The sequence below is a fragment of the Sinohyriopsis cumingii genome, chromosome 5, assembly GCF_028554795.1.
Source record: "Sinohyriopsis cumingii isolate HCF-2022 chromosome 5, ASM2855479v2, whole genome shotgun sequence".
Lineage (NCBI taxonomy): Eukaryota > Metazoa > Mollusca > Bivalvia > Unionida > Unionidae > Sinohyriopsis > Sinohyriopsis cumingii.
In genome coordinates this window covers 24,823,597-24,841,438 of record NC_142965.1, presented here as the reverse complement: position 1 = coordinate 24,841,438, position 17,842 = coordinate 24,823,597, and positions in this window count along the sequence as shown.

Here is a 17,842-nt window from a genome sequence, read left to right as displayed (position 1 = left end):
TCCAATTCACAACATAACACTTTAAAAAGTTCTTAGGCTTCGTCTATGTCTGTCTTCACTCTCTCTGTTTTTAAATTTCTTCACTTTCACAGTTTTTTCCTACACTTCTTTCTCACTTTCTCATCGTCTTCTTTTCTTCTCATGTTTCTCTTTCTGCACGTGTCTGAGTTCTTCCTTGGGGGAGGGTACCTCTTCTTCTTTCTGCCCATAACCCGTCTCTTCTTCTTCTTGCTCCTGTTGTTTCTTACGGCAATCTGAAGACCAATGTCCTTTTTCTTGACAATGATAACAGGTATCTTGACTTTTGTCTCTTCTAGCACCTGTTTTTCTTTTTTGACGGTCGGGACACTCTGAAGACCAATGTCATTTCTTCATACAGATATAGCAAGTTTCTTGACTTTCATCTCGAAAGGAGGGTGAGTAGTCCCTCGGCTGGTCTGAAGAAAATTTTATGATGACACCTGGCAAAGCTCTGATCAAAAGTTCAATCTGTGTAGGCTCTTCCAACGTTCTGCTTGAGAGTGAAATGAATAGTGGAAGGCAAGACACACACCCTTTTATATACGCTGGTCTGTCATGGATATAAAGTGACCCATGGTATTTAACATGTAGTCATTTTACTTTTTGCAGTCAAGATGAAACGATCGCATCAATTCGTGAAGAAAGGAGAAGAAAGTAAGAGGCAGAAACGTGATTAATCGCCTCGTACAGTAGCTGAAGTCTTGGCACAAATTCATGCCAGTGATTTTGAAGATGACATGAGTGAAATAGAATCGAAACCCAGAGTCTTCACCTAACCAAAGTTCACCAGTAAACCCTGAAAAGTACTATCACATTCGAGAGACGGAAAAGCGCTCCTCTAGAAAATTTAGAACCACAGTGAAGTTTAAAGATTTCAAGTCCGACGTACCGTTGGAGAAAGCAGAAGGGTTCATCACCGAGCTGTGGGATTCTTTGTTAACCACACTGAAACGACAATGTCAAGCCAAAGAAGACGATAGCTTGAGACTTTCCATACATCACGACAATTTAAAGTCCCCTGTTTGGATCGAGTTTAGCAGCTCAGCAGATCTGACATCTTCTAAAGTCATCGACAAGATACAAAACATGCAACAATCCAACGACCAGTTTCACATCACCGATGGAAAAGAGACACTGTTCATGACCCACGTGTCTCTTCCCCAAGGGACTGGACGCAAAAAGGTCCTATTGGTGGACGACATTCGCAGCACCAAAAAGAGCCTCGTCCGAATTAATAACCCTCAAGACCAGATGTGTTTAGCCCGAGCCATCGTGGTGGGACGAACGTATGCCGAAAAGAACGACACGGCAGAATGGAAAAGAGCCTGGAAAACTATTCAACAATCGGACTGAGCCAAACAACGAAATGAAGCAAAACTCCTGTTACAACAAGCTGGCCTGTCCAAAGACACACCCTGTGGCTTTCCCGAAATGCAAAAATTGCAAGATGTCCTAGCTCCACGTTACACCTTGAAAATGCACCCTCAAGAAGTGCGCGGGTCTCTGTTGTTTCGAGGCAAAGACTTTAAGGATGAAAAATACATTTACGTCTATCATCACGACGAGTATTTCGATATCATTACCAGTATCACTGCATTCCTGGGATACAGTTATTACTGTGAGAAATGTGACTATGGCTATAACAATCGAGAGCAACACAAGCATTGTGGATCGAAATGCTCAGGATGTTTCGCCTCTCAACCCTGTTTGGAGAAAGGACAAGAACGAGTGCATTGTCCTGCTTGTCAGCGCACTTTTGTCAGCCCTGCCTGATATCAACAACATCTAAAGACGCAAGGTTTACAGCAGAAATGTGCTTGTCAACTCCTGAGATTGTGTCCTAGGTGTGCACAAGGTATGCGTATGTTCAGGAAAGAAACGATGTCACATTTGTCACCAAGTCGTGGACTTCGAACATCAATGCTACATTCAAAAATACCAACCCCAAGAAGAAGAAGATGATGACCACAAGAAGAAAGAGAATTTCATCTTTTTCGATTTCGACTGCATGCAAGAGACTGGCATTCACATTCCTAATTCTGCGTGGCTCATCGAATTTGCGAAAAGTGCATTCAAGAACGTATCTTTATTCATTGTCCTCACTGCAGTAAGATTCCTGCAGGACGTGAAAAAAATATTTCGAGGACCGAACACGCTAGCCGAATTTGCCCAACGGATCTTAGAGTGGAGCCAAGAGGATATCGAACGTTATGGAGAATGTCATCGCCCTGCCACGATGATGGCCCACAAGTTCTTCGGATACGATGGACAGTTTCTTTTCATATACTATACGGAGCAAGGCACCGAACGTCCTAAAGTGACTTTGAACGGAGCCAAAATCATTTCCATGCAAGTGGGACAAGTACAGTTTAAAGATTCGATGAGTTACTTGGCCATGTCTTTGAGTCGAAAGCCTAAAACTTTTGGAATCACAGAAATGGCCAAAGGTTATTTTCCACACTTTTTCAATACGGAAGCCAATCAACACGCCGTTCTACCCCATTTGCCTGAGGCTCACGATTACGATCCCGACAACATGCGTACCGAAAAACGAGAAGCTTTCTACGCTTGGTGCCAGGCTCACGCCTCGGCCCCTTCGACTTTCAGGAAGAAATGTTAAAGTATTGTCGTTTCGACGTGGACATTTTACGGTGTTGCTGTGTAAAATTTCGAGAACTGTTCATGGAACACGGAGGGGTCGATCCTTTGAAAGAAGCCTGCACCATTGAAAAAGCGTGTTCCTTAGTGTACCGCCAACGATTCATGCCCCAAAACACCCTAGCTATCATCAGTCCTCAAACGACCAACTTTGTCAAACGTCAAACGACAATGCTCAGTCAAAGCCCTAAGCTGGTTACATTACTTGTGCGACAAGGGAGACAAATGGATTCAGATCGCCCGCAACGGTGGAGCCGAAAAGACCATCGGAACGTATTCGGTAGATGGCTGGGACTTAGAAAACCGCAAGATCGTGTTCGAGTTTAACGGTTGCTTATTTCACGGATTTCACGGATGTCCCGTCTGCTACCCTGAACGTGGCACTAAAAATCAGTTTTTACAACGAACCATGGAAGACTTGTACCAGGCCACTTGTCAGCGATGCTTGAAATTAGAACAGCAAGGATACCAAGTAGTGGAAATGTGGGAACACGTGTACGATGACCGTTTGAAAACCGATCCCAAGTTTAAACGCATCGTAGAAATTTACAAGTTGATGGACCCCCCTGAACCCGAGGGACAGTTTGTACGGAGGAAGGACAAATGCCACCTGTTTGTTGTACAACGCTGACGAAGAAAAAGGAGAAGAAATCAAATACTTGGACGTGTGTTCACTGTATCCCTACGTGCACAAAATATTGTCACTTTCCTGCAGGGCACCCGCAATTGTTGACGGAACACATTGCCCTGGACCACATTCGACAATAAGAAGGCTTGATCAAGTGCAAAGTCTTGCCTCCCACCGACTTGTACATTCCGAGGTACCTCACCATTGTAAAGGAAAACTGATTTTCCTCTTTTGCCAATCTTGTGCCGAAGCTTGTAAACAAGACCAGCCTTGTCAGCACACCCAGGAAGAACGCACTTTGACGGGAACGTGGGTCAGCGTGGAATTATTCAAGGCTCCCGACATGGGATACCAACTGTTAGAAGTGTACGAAATTTACCACTTTCCCAAAACACAGAAATACCACAAGGATGACCAAACTCAGAAAGGCATTTTCGCAGACTACGTGGATGCCTTTTGAAACTGAAACAAGAAGCCAGTGGCTATCCTTTCTGGTGTCCCACTCCCGAAGATCAAAAGACATTCAAAGAGAAATACTGGGACCAAGAAGGCATCACTTTAGACCACGTCGAGAAAAACGAAGTGAGGCGATCATTTGCCAAAGTGATGTTAAATTGCTTGTGGGGTAAAATGGCACAACGACCTCGTTTACCTTAGACGGAGTATTTGACATAACCTCCCCGCTACTTTCAAATGATTCACGACAAAACCAAATACATCGAACACGTGGACATCGTTCGTGAGGATTTGATCTTAATCAATTGCGAAGAAGATCTTGACTTTGTACAAGCCGATGAATTTGGAAATGTCACCATTGCGGCTTACGTGACTGCCCATGCTCGCTTAAAATTGTACGAAGCTTTAGAACTGTTAGGTGATCACGTCCTGTACTTTGACACGGACAGTTGCATTTAAATCGATCGCCCGGGTCAGCATCACCCTGACATCGAAGGAAATCGTTTAGGAGCCTGGACAGAGGAGCACCCCGACGAGAAGATTCTAAGTTTCGCGAGTGGCGGTCCTAAAAATTACGGCTACGAATACCGGGACCCACAAGGAGATGTGCCCACCGAGTATAAAGTGAAAGGACTGACGCTCAATTATCGCACCAGTCGAGTGGTAAACTTTTGGCGTATTGAAAGAAGCCTTGCAGTCTGGAGAGGTTGAAAATTTTAAAGTGACCACCTACCAACCGAACAAGATTACACGTTTACCCACTCACCAAATCGTCAGTCGACGCTTGGAAAAAGTCTATCAAATCGTGTACCAGAAGCGAGTGAGGCTTCCCAACCACTTCACTTTGCCGTACGGTCACATCGATATTGGTCAGTATATAAAAAAGGACAATGTTCAAGATCGATAGTTCATTGTGACTACCAAGACCAAGAGAAGAAGATGAAAACGTTCAGAGAAACACAAAACAAGTTCAGACAGACACAATTCAAGTTTGGGGACTTGAAAAGGAGTGAGATGATGTGCCTTGCGATGTGAGCGATGCAACAACGCATCATGGGAACTTTGTTCTCACTACTACTACTACTACTACTACTACTACCACTACACCTATCATTGAAAGTAATGATATGCGTGTTGAACCTGACGGATGCGAAAGCGATGCCACTCGTCATCGTGGACTCTTTGCTGCTTGTCATTATGGATCTCAACCTTCACGTCTACCACTCTACGGATGTCATCCAGCCCTGAGCAAACTCTTATTGATGTGACCCTACCATCATCGAAACGAGCCTGTGAACAACAAATATTCGTTCCCTGAGCGTTTGCCTTAATACTGAGACTTTGTAAATCGCTTTCAAACGTTCAAAGAAAAATGGCCTAAGTATTTGGGAGGACCGACCCCTGAACAATTAGCCAGAGCCGGATTTTCTACTTGGGCGAAGGGGATAAAGTCAAGTGCTTCAGTTGCGGTGTGTCACTACACCAGCGGTAACATCAAGATTCAGCATACCTGGAACATGCTCGATGGTCTCCGAATATTGTCACTACCTACCTTTAGTGAGCCCGTGTCACTGAAGTGACCTCCCTGTTGTTTAAGAAACCAGAGTTTTCGTGTTTATTTTTAAAAATCAATAAACGTGTCCTGAAAATGTATATAAACTCTTGTCTTGTCTGTTTTCGTGTCACAAGTGACATTCCTGCTACTATGGCTACCTCTACTGTCTCTGCTCCCTCTTCCTCTACATTCAAAGTCATCGACGAACACTTAGATCGTGCCAGTTGGGAGGCTTTGCATCTTCGTCATCCCTTTAACATGCTCATTGCTGTACTTAGCGGTTCAGGCAAAACCGAATTTATTAAACGTTTGATCGAACATAAACATCATTTGATCGGTCGTCCACCTCAACGAATCGTGTGGAGTTACAAAGAGTGGCAATCGGCGTACAGTCTCTTGCGAGAAAGTCAAGGCGATTCCATCGTGTTTGTGGAAGGCATTCCTAACGAAGACGATGGAATCGTGTCTGACCCCCGTCAAACCCATCTGGTCATTTTCGACGACATGTTTGGAGAAGACGAAGAAGAAATTAAACTGTGGTTTACGCGCAAAGGGCATCATCGTAATGCCAGTGTCATTTACATCACTCAAAATTAGTTTCAACAAACTAAAGCCCATCGTACCATCAGTCTCAATACTCATTACGTGGTCTTGTTTAAAAGCCCTCGAGATAAAGATCTGACTCGATTTAGTCCGTTGCGAACCCCTCAACGACGCGTGATGCCTGTCATCAAATTGATACGACGTAAAGACAATCATTGGCGACGCGTTCCAGTATAAAAAAGATCTGAGACAAGGTATGAGAATCAGTGTTTTTGTGCACCTAAAGACCCAACGATGTCACCCACCCCCCGAAAACATCCCTCTTCTAAACCCAAAGGAAATAAAAGGAAAGGACTGCCTCCTCTTTTAGTCAAACATGTGGACATGTTGCCTGTCCTGTCCAAAGCGTCTCCACCCATGCGAAAAATACTCATTCAAACAGCCTCCAAAGATGTCATCGATACCCTGTGCGAATGTTTTTTGAACGTCTTGAAAGGCATGATCCCTTTGTCAAAACACCAGAAACAATGCTTAGGCAAACATCGTCACGTTCTTCGTCAAGTGGTTGAAAAGAAAATCCCCATTCGTCAAAAGAAGAGGATGTTGGTCCAACGTGGAGGAATTTTGCCTCTATTGTTAGGACCTTTGCTGAAAGGAGTATTGGGAACCATGTTGGGAGGACTCGTGGGAGCAAGGTAAAATGGACCTCTAAAGTCCCAAGATCTCAGACGGAACCCTTGACATCGAATGGAAGGACGAAAACTATCTTTATTGCCTTGCAAATGATGGATGGAATACCATCGTTGGCAAGAACAACGAACCCCGCATTTACCTCCAAATCCCAATTTAAGCGAGATGCCCCATTTACAACACGAATTGCAGCCATTGATGGATTGCCACGATCTATCCAAAACAGAAAAATCGCAAAAGTACGGTCAACTCTTGCAACGACTGAAACTCTTTCACCAGAAAGATTTAGACGAACAGCTCTACCGACTCTGAAAGATTTTAAGACCTTGATGAAACGTCCATCACCCACACCGCCACCACCACCACCACCACCACTACCATTCCCAGTGGTCATGAAAGACTCCACCCCACGAAAGCCTGAGGAAGATGAGATACGAGAAGCTTTTCAAACACCGTCAGCAGCTATCATTTCTAGTAAGATTGCGGCGTCCTTGTTGACCCCTTCCCCCACACCCCAACGAGAAGAAATGAAACCTTGGGTTAAAAAGATGATGTTCACTCCTCCTTCGACAGAAGTGAAAAAGAAAGAAGAGAAACCAGAAGTAAAAAAAGAAAAGAATACCAAAGCCATTCCATTACCACCTCCACCACTAGCTTCGACTCCTACTCCCGGCACGTAAATCCGTTTCCAAACCACCCTTTCGCCCCGTCTAAAGTAGCATCAGCAAATAGTGGGTGACTTATTAACAAAACAATGGAGAAGGTTTTAGACAGCATTTACTACGATCCATCCCATCCTGCAGGTTACGGAGGAGTTCAGAAATTGTATCGTGCTGCCAAAACTCAATTGAAAAGTCTCCGTTACCTCAAGTGCAACAATGGTTACAAGAACAAGCTATCTGCACTTTACACAAATCCATTCGACGAAAGTTTTCCAGAAGTCGCGCCATAGTGGAAGGCATCGATCATCAATGGCAAGCCGATTTAGCCGATGTTTCTCATCTGGCCACCTACAATCGTGGCTATAAATATTTATTTTGTGTCATCGATGTCTTTTCCAAATTTGCCTGGGTCGTGCCATTGACTTCCAAATCGAGCAGGGAATTAGTGCAAAGCGGTCGTCACGCTGTTCGATGCCAAACTGACAAAGGCACCGAATTTCTAAACCAAGCTTTCCAAAAAGAATTAAAAAACGTGACATTCATTTTTTCACCACCGAGAATGCCGAAACCAAAGCCAGCATCGTGGAACGTTTTCAACGCACTTTGAAAGAACGCATGAGGAAATATTTTACGCATCACCACACTCTCAAGTACATCGACACCTTACTGCACCTGGTGCAAGCGTACAACCAATCTTACCATCGAAGCATTGGACGTGTCCCCCAAGATGTGACTCCCGACAACGAAGTGATCGTTTCTGATCGCCTGTTTGGTACGTGCCCGACGGTGGCTGTCCCTAAGAAAGGTTAAGTGTTGGCCGTAGACGATTGGGTGCGCATTGTCAAAACTAAATGCACTTTCGACAAAGGTTACTTACCCAACTGGATTACCGAATTGTTTCGTGTCACTGGACGAGTGCATGGTCGTCATCCTGCCGTCTATAAATTGGAAGACATGAACGGAGAAGTGCTAAAGGGAACGTTTAACTTGCCTGAGTTACAAGGTGTCACCAAAAAAGAAGACGACGTGTACGACATCGAAAGCGTTCTCGAACGCAGAACCCGAAAAGTGGGCAAACGACGTGTCAAAAGAAGTCAAAGTACGTTGGAAAGGATATCCACCCAGTTTTGATTCTTGGATCGATGCTTCTCAAGTCATCGACTATAAAAAAAGTGACCATCATGCCCTTTCACACCGACTCAGTTACTGCTACCACTGCAGCGACCACTCCTTCACCCAGTTCTTCTCTGCGAGTTCTAGAAAAGCAACCCTTGTGGGTGTGGTGTGGAGAACGTGTGCCTAAACCGCAAATCGTCTTTTTCTGCCAAATCTTTGTGGTGTATTCTGTCATCGGTGCGGCCATCGCCAGTTTGAATTTGCAACAAGGAGACAAACAATTGTGGACCATTTTATTGAGCAGTTGCATCGGTTACCTTCTTCCCAACCCATCCCTGAAATCAGCCTCGAACGGCAACAACGGGAATATTGCGTCCAGTGTCAGTCACCACTCCAACAACAACAACCCCATTTTGGGCGGAGACACGCCTCTGACTTCCATTAACCCCTAGGACAGCTACAGAATTGTGGAATTATGAGCCACCATAACCAATTTTACTTAACCTTACCCAGTGACAGTTCCATGGAGGTGTTTCCCAACAACACTTTGTGCTGTTACAGGGCCAAATTACCTCAGGGCATCCAATTAGATCACGAAGCCCATTGGGAAGTGGGTTTGGTAGAAATCGTTCACCCGACACAAATCAAAAACATCACTGAAAAGCAAAACACTTTCCAGGTTGAAATCCTGAATGCCCAATTGCAAGAAGAAATAAATAAAATCGGGTTTTCATGGGACACAAGACCAGCACGCAATCCATCCTTCAGTATCTACACATTGAAAATTCCGTTAGGTTATTATTTTAGTGGTGAACATTTGGTGGACACTATTGTAGACATTTTTGACTTAGCCTTTGGCAAAGCCCTGAACAGAGCCAAAAGAAGTGTGAAGATTGAGTACCATAAAGTGGCTTATCGCCTCATGATTAAATTTCATGATACGGACACATTGTCCCCCAGGTTTAATAGCAGTTTGTTTGAAATTTTGGGTGGACATGCACAAACGGTAGCAAATAATTTGAGCCCCAAGATCAACAGTAATATGGATTTTTACAGAGCTTTTGAAAACCTGGTAGAACTGAATGAAGGACTGAATTTGATCTTTGTGTGCTCCGATGTGGTGGCGTACAACGTGGTGGGACACACCTCTGTACCGTTACTGCATGTCATTCCTTTCAAAGTGGATAGTACCACGGCCAATGACCAGGAAGGTGCAAACACCTATCACGTACACCGTGAATTTGTACATCGTCACTATTTGTCTGTCAGTAAGTCGTATTTTGACACTGTCAACATTGCTATCAAAAGGAGATCTGGGACAAAATATTCCATTCTCCAAAGGGAAAGTCACGGTGAAACTCTATTTTCGAAAACGATTCTCTAACGAATTGTAAGTCATGTATCCAGTGTACCGAGGCGTTGCTCGACAGCGAGGACATGGCTTAGGAGATATGCTAAAATCAGACTTTCGTTCGGTGGCTCCGGTGTTGAAACCGATTGTGACACGAGGATTGCATGCCTTGAAAGATGCGGCATTGACACAAGGCAAAGAATTTCTCCAAAATGTCATCATCGGCAAACAAAACCCTAAGGAAGCATTCTTGAGAGCAGGCAAAAATGTCTTGCTGGAAACGGGTAAAGACATTTTGGGCCGACGAGAAACACCTATAAATGCCCTGAACGCTACCGAGTCAGGCATTCCTGCTTCCCTGATGCCACAGCAAAGACAAGGCAGAAAGAGACGACGAAGAAAACACATCTTCACAAGCCTTCACACTTCTAAAACTAGAAAGACAAAGAAAACAAGAACTGCTCGAGACTTAGACGTTTTTGATTCTTAAATATTAGAAACAGAAATAACAGAAATGAGGCACCGAGAGTCTTGCGCCTGTTCCAAGTCGGAACTGCATCTGTTTGCCATGCCACCTACCATGATGACAATGCAAGAATCCCAATGGGTCGAATTTCATCCCGTTTCCTCTTTGACGGATTAAGCTCCCATTGAGTTTGAAATCAAAAGACAACCCGAAGATTACATAGATCTGAATAGCAGTTACTTATACCTGAAAGTCAAAGTGATCAAAAAGGACAACACTGCTCCAGGAGCCGATGCTAGAGTAGCTCCCGTCAACAATTTCATGCATTCCTTGTTCAGTGAAGTGGATTTGTATTTGAATAACAAACTGGTCAGCAGTAGCATTTATACTTACCCTTACCAGACGTACCTGGAAAATCTCTTGACGTACGAAATGAGAGCAAGGACACTCATCTGGATGCTTGCGTGGTATGGAAAGCTGACACAGCAGGTGAGAACACGTTTAACGACACAGCCCTGACAGCAGATGACGATCCTCACAATGTAGGTTTTAACGACCGTAGAAAGAAAATCCTGCAAGGACGAAGTTTAGAACTGATGGATCGTTTGCATTTGGACATTTGGTTGCAAGAGAAGTATTTGCTGAACGGTGTGGTTATCCGCCGGAGACTGAATCGTAGCAGTGCCGCATTCCATTTGATGGCCCATGCTAACGAGTACAACACCATCATCCAAGAAGCCAGACTCTACGTGCGTCGCATGGAATTATTACCTAAAGTGGGAAACGACATCAGCCACACTTTGAACAGAACGACCGCCAACTATCCGATACGACGCGTGGAAGTGAAAACTTTCACCATTGCCTCAGGACTCCGATCCGAGATCTAAGATTAATTATTCCAAGGACAGTTACCCAAACGTTTAATCGTTGGTATCGTGAGCAATGCAGCACTCAACGGAGCCCACGATCAAAATACATTTCAGTTTAAGCACTACGGATTCTCCAAGATCGAAGTCAGTCGCGATGGCAAGGCCTTGTGTATCCGACCTTTCGAACCTAACTTTAACCAAAAGAATTTCTTAAGATCGTACTTGTCCCTGTACGAAGCCACGGGGTAGTTAGGAACCAACACCAGTCACGGTATTTCGTACGATGATTATACAGGAGGTTACACTTTGTGGGCTTTTGATTTCACTCCCGACCAAGGCAGTGACGATGGACATTTCCACCCTATAAAATCTGGTCAACTGCGTGTGGAATTTCAGTTTGCATAAGCTCTACTCCAGACGGTGAACGTCCTCATGTATGCCAAATTCGATAATACCCTAGAAATCAACAGTTTGAGAGAAGTCATTCTAAACTATTAGAAGTCATGGAAGACTGTTATTCCTCTTTACACAGTGGAGAATCTTTGGACATGGAATGTGAGGACATCATGTAAGGAGAACCCCAAGACAAAGACGAAAAGGACATTGTGATAAAGTCCAGATGGCCATAACAAGAACAGCATTTAGTCTCCTGTTTTGCCAAACACTTGGCAGACAAATTTACGGAATTGATCAAGAAAGATTGCTATGGATGTCAAAACGATCATCCCAGTCAAATTCAACACGATACATGTCTGATGCAGAATCAAGAAGAAAAATTGGACAAGTATATGGAAGAAGCTTGGGATCTCATCTCGGAAGAAAGCGTGTTTCATCAGTGGTATAAAGGCTTGCGTGAACATTCTTGGCCTCCATTAACGCCTCTGGAGATCAGCCGCATCGAAAATCTCTTGGACCAGAGTACGAAGTCAGAGCTAATAGCCGTTTACTTGTCAGACATTTTCCAAGAGAAAGTCAGGATCGAAATGACCACTTAACATCACCTGTGGAAAAAAAAAACAAGAAAAACAAAACAACACAAACATGGATACCTTGGAAATTTATTACCTTTTGAACCACAGTTCGTACACTGCTTCATGGAATCCTGTCGTGTGCGCTAATGATGAACTACCTCATCGCAAACCTCAAGACCATCAAGCTTATGTGATCAACACGGACGACAGTCATCTCCCAGAAACCCACTGGGTAGCCGTCTACTTTCCTCAAAAAGGATGTGTGGAATATTTTGATTCGTATGAATTGCCCCTTTTAGAAGACGATATCATTGACTTTATGAGAAGAAATGCTCAGACAACACGATTCAATAATGTGAAATTACAAGGCACTGATTTATTGGTGTGTGGACAATATTGTGTGTATTTTCTGCATCAACGCAGTCTTGGATATTCTTTAGAATATTTAGTGACTTATTTTGATCGTCATTGTTCTAGAAACGATGAGAAAGTAGATCGATAGTTTTGTGACCATTATGGTTATCTTTTGTCTCTAGCAAGGAAACGTTGTGTACATCAATGGCCCAATGACTTCCAAAAGTTAAAATCTCAATTTAATTCACAACGTTGTCAACCTTGTCCAAAATAGATAGTTAACTGAAAAAATGTTTATTGTTAAATTGAATTGCTAGTTTTTAAAAAATATGTTAATTGTTAGTTGTGAATTATTTGAACAAAAATGTTCTGTTTTGAAAAAATGCGTCTGTCGTTTGTTTGCCATGGGTATCATGATTCATGCTCTTTGACTTCTCTCTATCCCTCACATCAAACTATTTTAGCGTTCCAACTCGAAACCGTGTAATGATGTTTTCGTTCGCGTCCGTGCTTTAACCATAAAAGCGGGTCAGTCTCCAGTCTGACCATCCATTGTTGACTCACCCTCCTACGAAGATGTGCTCAAGACTAGCCAAGCTGAGCGAAGCCTACGTGAATTTGCATAGGGTCATGACAAGTCTGATACTGAGACCTGAAGAGATAGACAATGTCAGAATGTTGAAAGTCACTGAAGACCTGATAGAATAGCTCTTCAGAGAGGAAATCAAGAAGGAGAAAGAAGAATGGACGGTGAAGTACAGACTTCAGAATCAGCAAAGAGAGCAGCAGCAACAAGAGCAGTAGGAACCTGAGAGAGGTTTTGTCGACTGCCGTGTCGACACCAAAGAGTTCTCCTTCTCTTTCCGAAGAAGCAGACCCTATCCTGTGGGAAAGCCTGCCGCCAGACGAGGCCACAATCTTATATCATAAAAGATTGCCATAGCTTCTCGTCCAAAAACAAACAGCCCTTTTCAGGGCTACCCAATACTTTAGAAACGAAATGCACATTCAATTGCTTATGCTATGGTAGAACAAATTAGAAGTGCGTCTATAAGCAATCTTGGTTAGCAAGTGCGTGTATAAGCTTTTTCTTTAAGTTGCTTGTCAAATATTTTAAAATATTGATTGTCAGCGAAAACGTGAGTGAGTGTTTCTTTTTGGTGATAATATGGGTATTGTACGTTTTGGGTGCCAGGGGATGTTTTCCTTCACGTACGTGCTTAACGTTTTTATAGGAAACGGTCGTCAGTCTGGCTACCCATTGTCAAAGAGACAACACTGAAAATGTTGTTGTTGTTGTTATTGTTGTTTTTGTGGGGTTTTACGCCATTTTTCAGCACGATAGGCTATACATGGCGGCCAGTATTAATGGTGGAGAAAGAACCCGGAAAACCCCGGAAAGAACCACCGACCCACGAGAAGCTACTGGCAGGCTTTCTCACATGCCCACATTGGCTGAATCTTAGACTCGAACCGCCGCAGACAGCGGTGAAATGGCAGTGATCCGTAACGAAGAGCGCTTTAGACCACTCGGCCACTCGGGGCCCCCTACACTGAAAATGAGCAGGAGACCCACAAAACTCTTGGAACTCTAGATGCACCTGGAATACGCCAGGCGCCTCTTGGATGAGCTAGCACTGGAGGCTATTGTAAAGGAAGGAAGAATTAAAGAGGAGGAGGAGCAGAGAAGAAAGAAATAAGAAGAGGAAAAGAAGAGAAGGATCAGGTCTCACGTAATGATGAGACTTAAGTGTGAGGTGAAACCTGAGGCGAGGACGCATCCACAAACAGTAACAGTACCACAACAGCGTCAACAACAGCCACAGCCTCTTCCACCAGTAGTACAATTACATGTGTTTCGCCCAACTGAAAACTGGGAAGAAGAAATAAGGAGGCCACAACACCCTAGACTGCGGCATAGAAGAAGACAGAGGCAAGTTTATATTATCCCAGAGACAGAAGATTGGGGTGCTGAGGCTAATCATCAAGCCTCTGCACTCCCATCTGCTACAGTCAACTGGAATAATGACTGGAGCAGGAGATGTATTTGTGGGGTAAGACCTGGAAGGTGTCATCACTGACAGGTGCATGTGGAGTTCCAGAAAAACAGCCCTTTTCAGGGCTAACCAAAGCTCTAGAAAAGAAACACTATTCAATTTGCCAATGTCTGAAGTGTGGAGTAGTGTGAATATAAAAAATCACTCCTTTCCTAATATGACTCTGTGTGTGTGTGTGTGTGTGTGTGTGTGAGTGATTGTGTTTGTAAGTGCTCACGTACGTTTGTGTGGATGGTATATTATTGGGGCTTGTATGAGCTCACGTACGTTTGTGTGGATAGTAGAGTGTGAGGTTATTTCTCCTTCCCTTCTGTGTGGATACTATGTTTGGGTTATGTTTTTGCTTCTTCGCGTGTGTGGATAGTAGATTATGGTTATGTTTTTGCTTATCTGCGTATGTGGATAGTATAGTTTTGGTTTGATTTTGCTTCTCCCCGTGTGTGGATTGTAGATTTTTGTTATGTTTTGGCTTCTTCGCGTGTGTGGATAGTATAGTTTGGGTTTGATTTTGCTTCTCCAGGTGTGTGGATTGTAGATTTTGGTTATGTTTTGGCTTCTTCATGTGTGTGGATAGTATAGTTTGGGTTTGATTTTGCTTCTTCGCGTGTGTGGATTGTAGATTTTGGTTATGTTTTGGCTTCTTCGCGTGCGTGGATAGTATAGTTTGGGTTTGATTTTGCTTCTTCGCGTGTGTGGATTGTAGATTTTGGTTGTGTTTTGGCTTTCCGCGTGTGTGGATTGTAGATTTTGATTATGTTTTGGCATCTCCGCGTGTGTGGATAGTATAGTTTGGGTTTGATTTTGCTTCTCCGCGTGTGTGGATTGTAGATTATGGTTTTGTTTTGGCTTCTTCGCATGCGTGGATAGTATAGTTTGGGTTTGATTTTGCTTCTTCGCGTGTGTGGATTGTAGATTTTGGTTATGTTTTGGCTTCTTCGCGTGTGTGGATAGTATAGTTTGGGTTTGATTTTGCTTCTTCGCGTGTGTGAATAGTAGATTATTGGGGTTTGTAAGCGCTCACGTGCGTTTGTGTGGATAGTAGAGTGTGTAGTTGTTTAACTTTCCTTCTGTGTGGATGGTATAATTGGCTTTTATTTTTGCTTCTTCCCGTGTGTGGATAGTATATAACGTGGTTAATTTTTTGTCTCATTACCTTTGTGCTTTAGAAATAAAAGTCAAAGCGTCCGTCATTCGCGCCATTCTAAGGAATAAGCGAAAAGAAGATGGTAGCAGTCACAGCTTTATTCAACAACTTAAAAGACAGTTGGTATTGAATGGTGGATGGCTATTATGCAGTGGAAAAGCTTGAACAGGAATGGAGGCATTCAGTAACCGAAGACTTTTTGACAAGTCAAGTAACAAGCCTTAAGGTAGCCATGGATCTTGTGAAAGAGATGATAGAGGAAGAAGTAAAGAGATTAAGAGGCTTCATTCACCCTCCCTACGTGAGAGTAGGAACATTGAAGGAGGCCATTGATCATGTCACGAGAGTCAGGTGCTTCTTAGAAGATATCTTGGAATGGAGTGAATGGTCTTTTGTAAAGTGGGGAGTAGAAAGCAGAAGATTTGGTGAGGAAAGTGCTGACAGAAGAAGAGAAGAAGATCAAAGAAACCTGGGCTAAAGAGAGAAAGGAAAGAGACGATATAAAGAAAAAAGAAGACTTTGAGAGGCTCAACAACAATTGGATCAAAGTCCAGGAGAAATTCAGAGCGATAGGCCATCCTGACTGGATTCCAGAGTCGGAAAACAAGAAGAAAGGAATATTAGGAAAATCCAGGAGATGGATGATGAAATGGAGAAAGTAGAAAAATAAGAAGCCAAAGGCCCTTTTCAGGGCCACTCATAGGCCTCGAAAAGAAATTGCTGTCTTGCCTCCCCCAAAAATGTTTTTAGTATGTTGTATCAGTGTTTGTCTCTTGTCTGTTGTCTATTGTCTGTGTTATATCAATCTACGTCCCCTTGACGCCAAACAACCCCAGTGGGTGTTGTAATCATAATTCCCATTGACGCTAAACAGGCCCAATATGCTTAGTTGAATTTTCTATGTTAAATTCCCCTTGAGGCCAGAGTGCCCCCTCCATGTTAAATTCCCCTTGACGCCAAAGTGCCGGGACCCTGTTTGTAAAGGTAAGTCCCATTGACGCTAGGGTGCCCGACTACACTACTGAGGGTATATGTCTAGTTTCATTGGACAATACAGGGTACGGAAATGTAGTGTATTTGAGCAATGCAGGGTACATACCTCTATTTTAACAGAATTATACATGGCACACAACTCGAGTATCATTAATGCTGAGTACACATTCTTAATGCAACAGAACGATACATGTTTAATGACTTGAGTATTACAGAGCAATGCAAAACTACTTCTATAAATCAGAACTAATGTTACGGAAAAATAAACTGGATGAACACATCGTCACTAAACTAAACGCTCACACTTCTGGCACGTTCCAGAAAAATCATCCAATTAAACTCAGGTTGGCGCATTTTTGTATCGCTGTATTATGTGTGTGAAATTACGTTTTGGATTACTGATGCAGATAATTTCAATGTCGATTACAGAGTTACCCAAGGTGGATGGTTTTAGTGTTGGTGGTTTTCGAATCCAACTGCATGTTCACTAACTCCAGCACGCATACAGCGCCAGCAACGAGAGAGAGAGAGAGAGGGAGAGAGAGAGAGAGAAGTGGTGGGCTTTCGTATGATACAATTGTGTATTATAGGGACTGTTTAGGAATTAATCTGATATTATATAAAGCAAGACCGACAACGCCATATTGTCAAATATAATATAGTTAGCATAAAAAGAAGAAGCCGGGTTGTGATTGGATTTACCAAAGATACTGAACGTGGTTTCCTTTTCGTGAATGACATGTTTCTTAATAATGCAGTTGAAAGATGCACAAATTTAATACCTTGCTCGTGCGAATAAACATCTAACAATTTATTTATGTGACGCACACAGGGTTCAATAATGGACATAGTAAAATGATATTGTTTCCTCGTGAAACTAACCTAAGGATGGATCTTAGCACATAAACAAACACGAATTGACCTAGCACATAAACAAACACGAATTGACCTAGCACATAAACAAACACGAATCGACCTAGCACATAAACAAACACAAATCGACCTAGCACATAAAAAACACAAATCGACCTAGCACATAAACAAACACAAATCGACCTAGGACATAAACAAACACGAAACGACCTAGCAGATAAACAAACACAAATCCACCTAGCACATAAACAAACACGAATTGACCTAACACATAAACAAACACAAATCGACCTAGCACATAAACAAACACGAATTGACCTAGCAGATAAACAAACACGAATCGACCTAGCACAAAAACAGACATGAACCAACCTAGCACATAAAGCGCACGAATCGACCTAGCACATAAACAAACAGGAGTCGACCTAGCACATA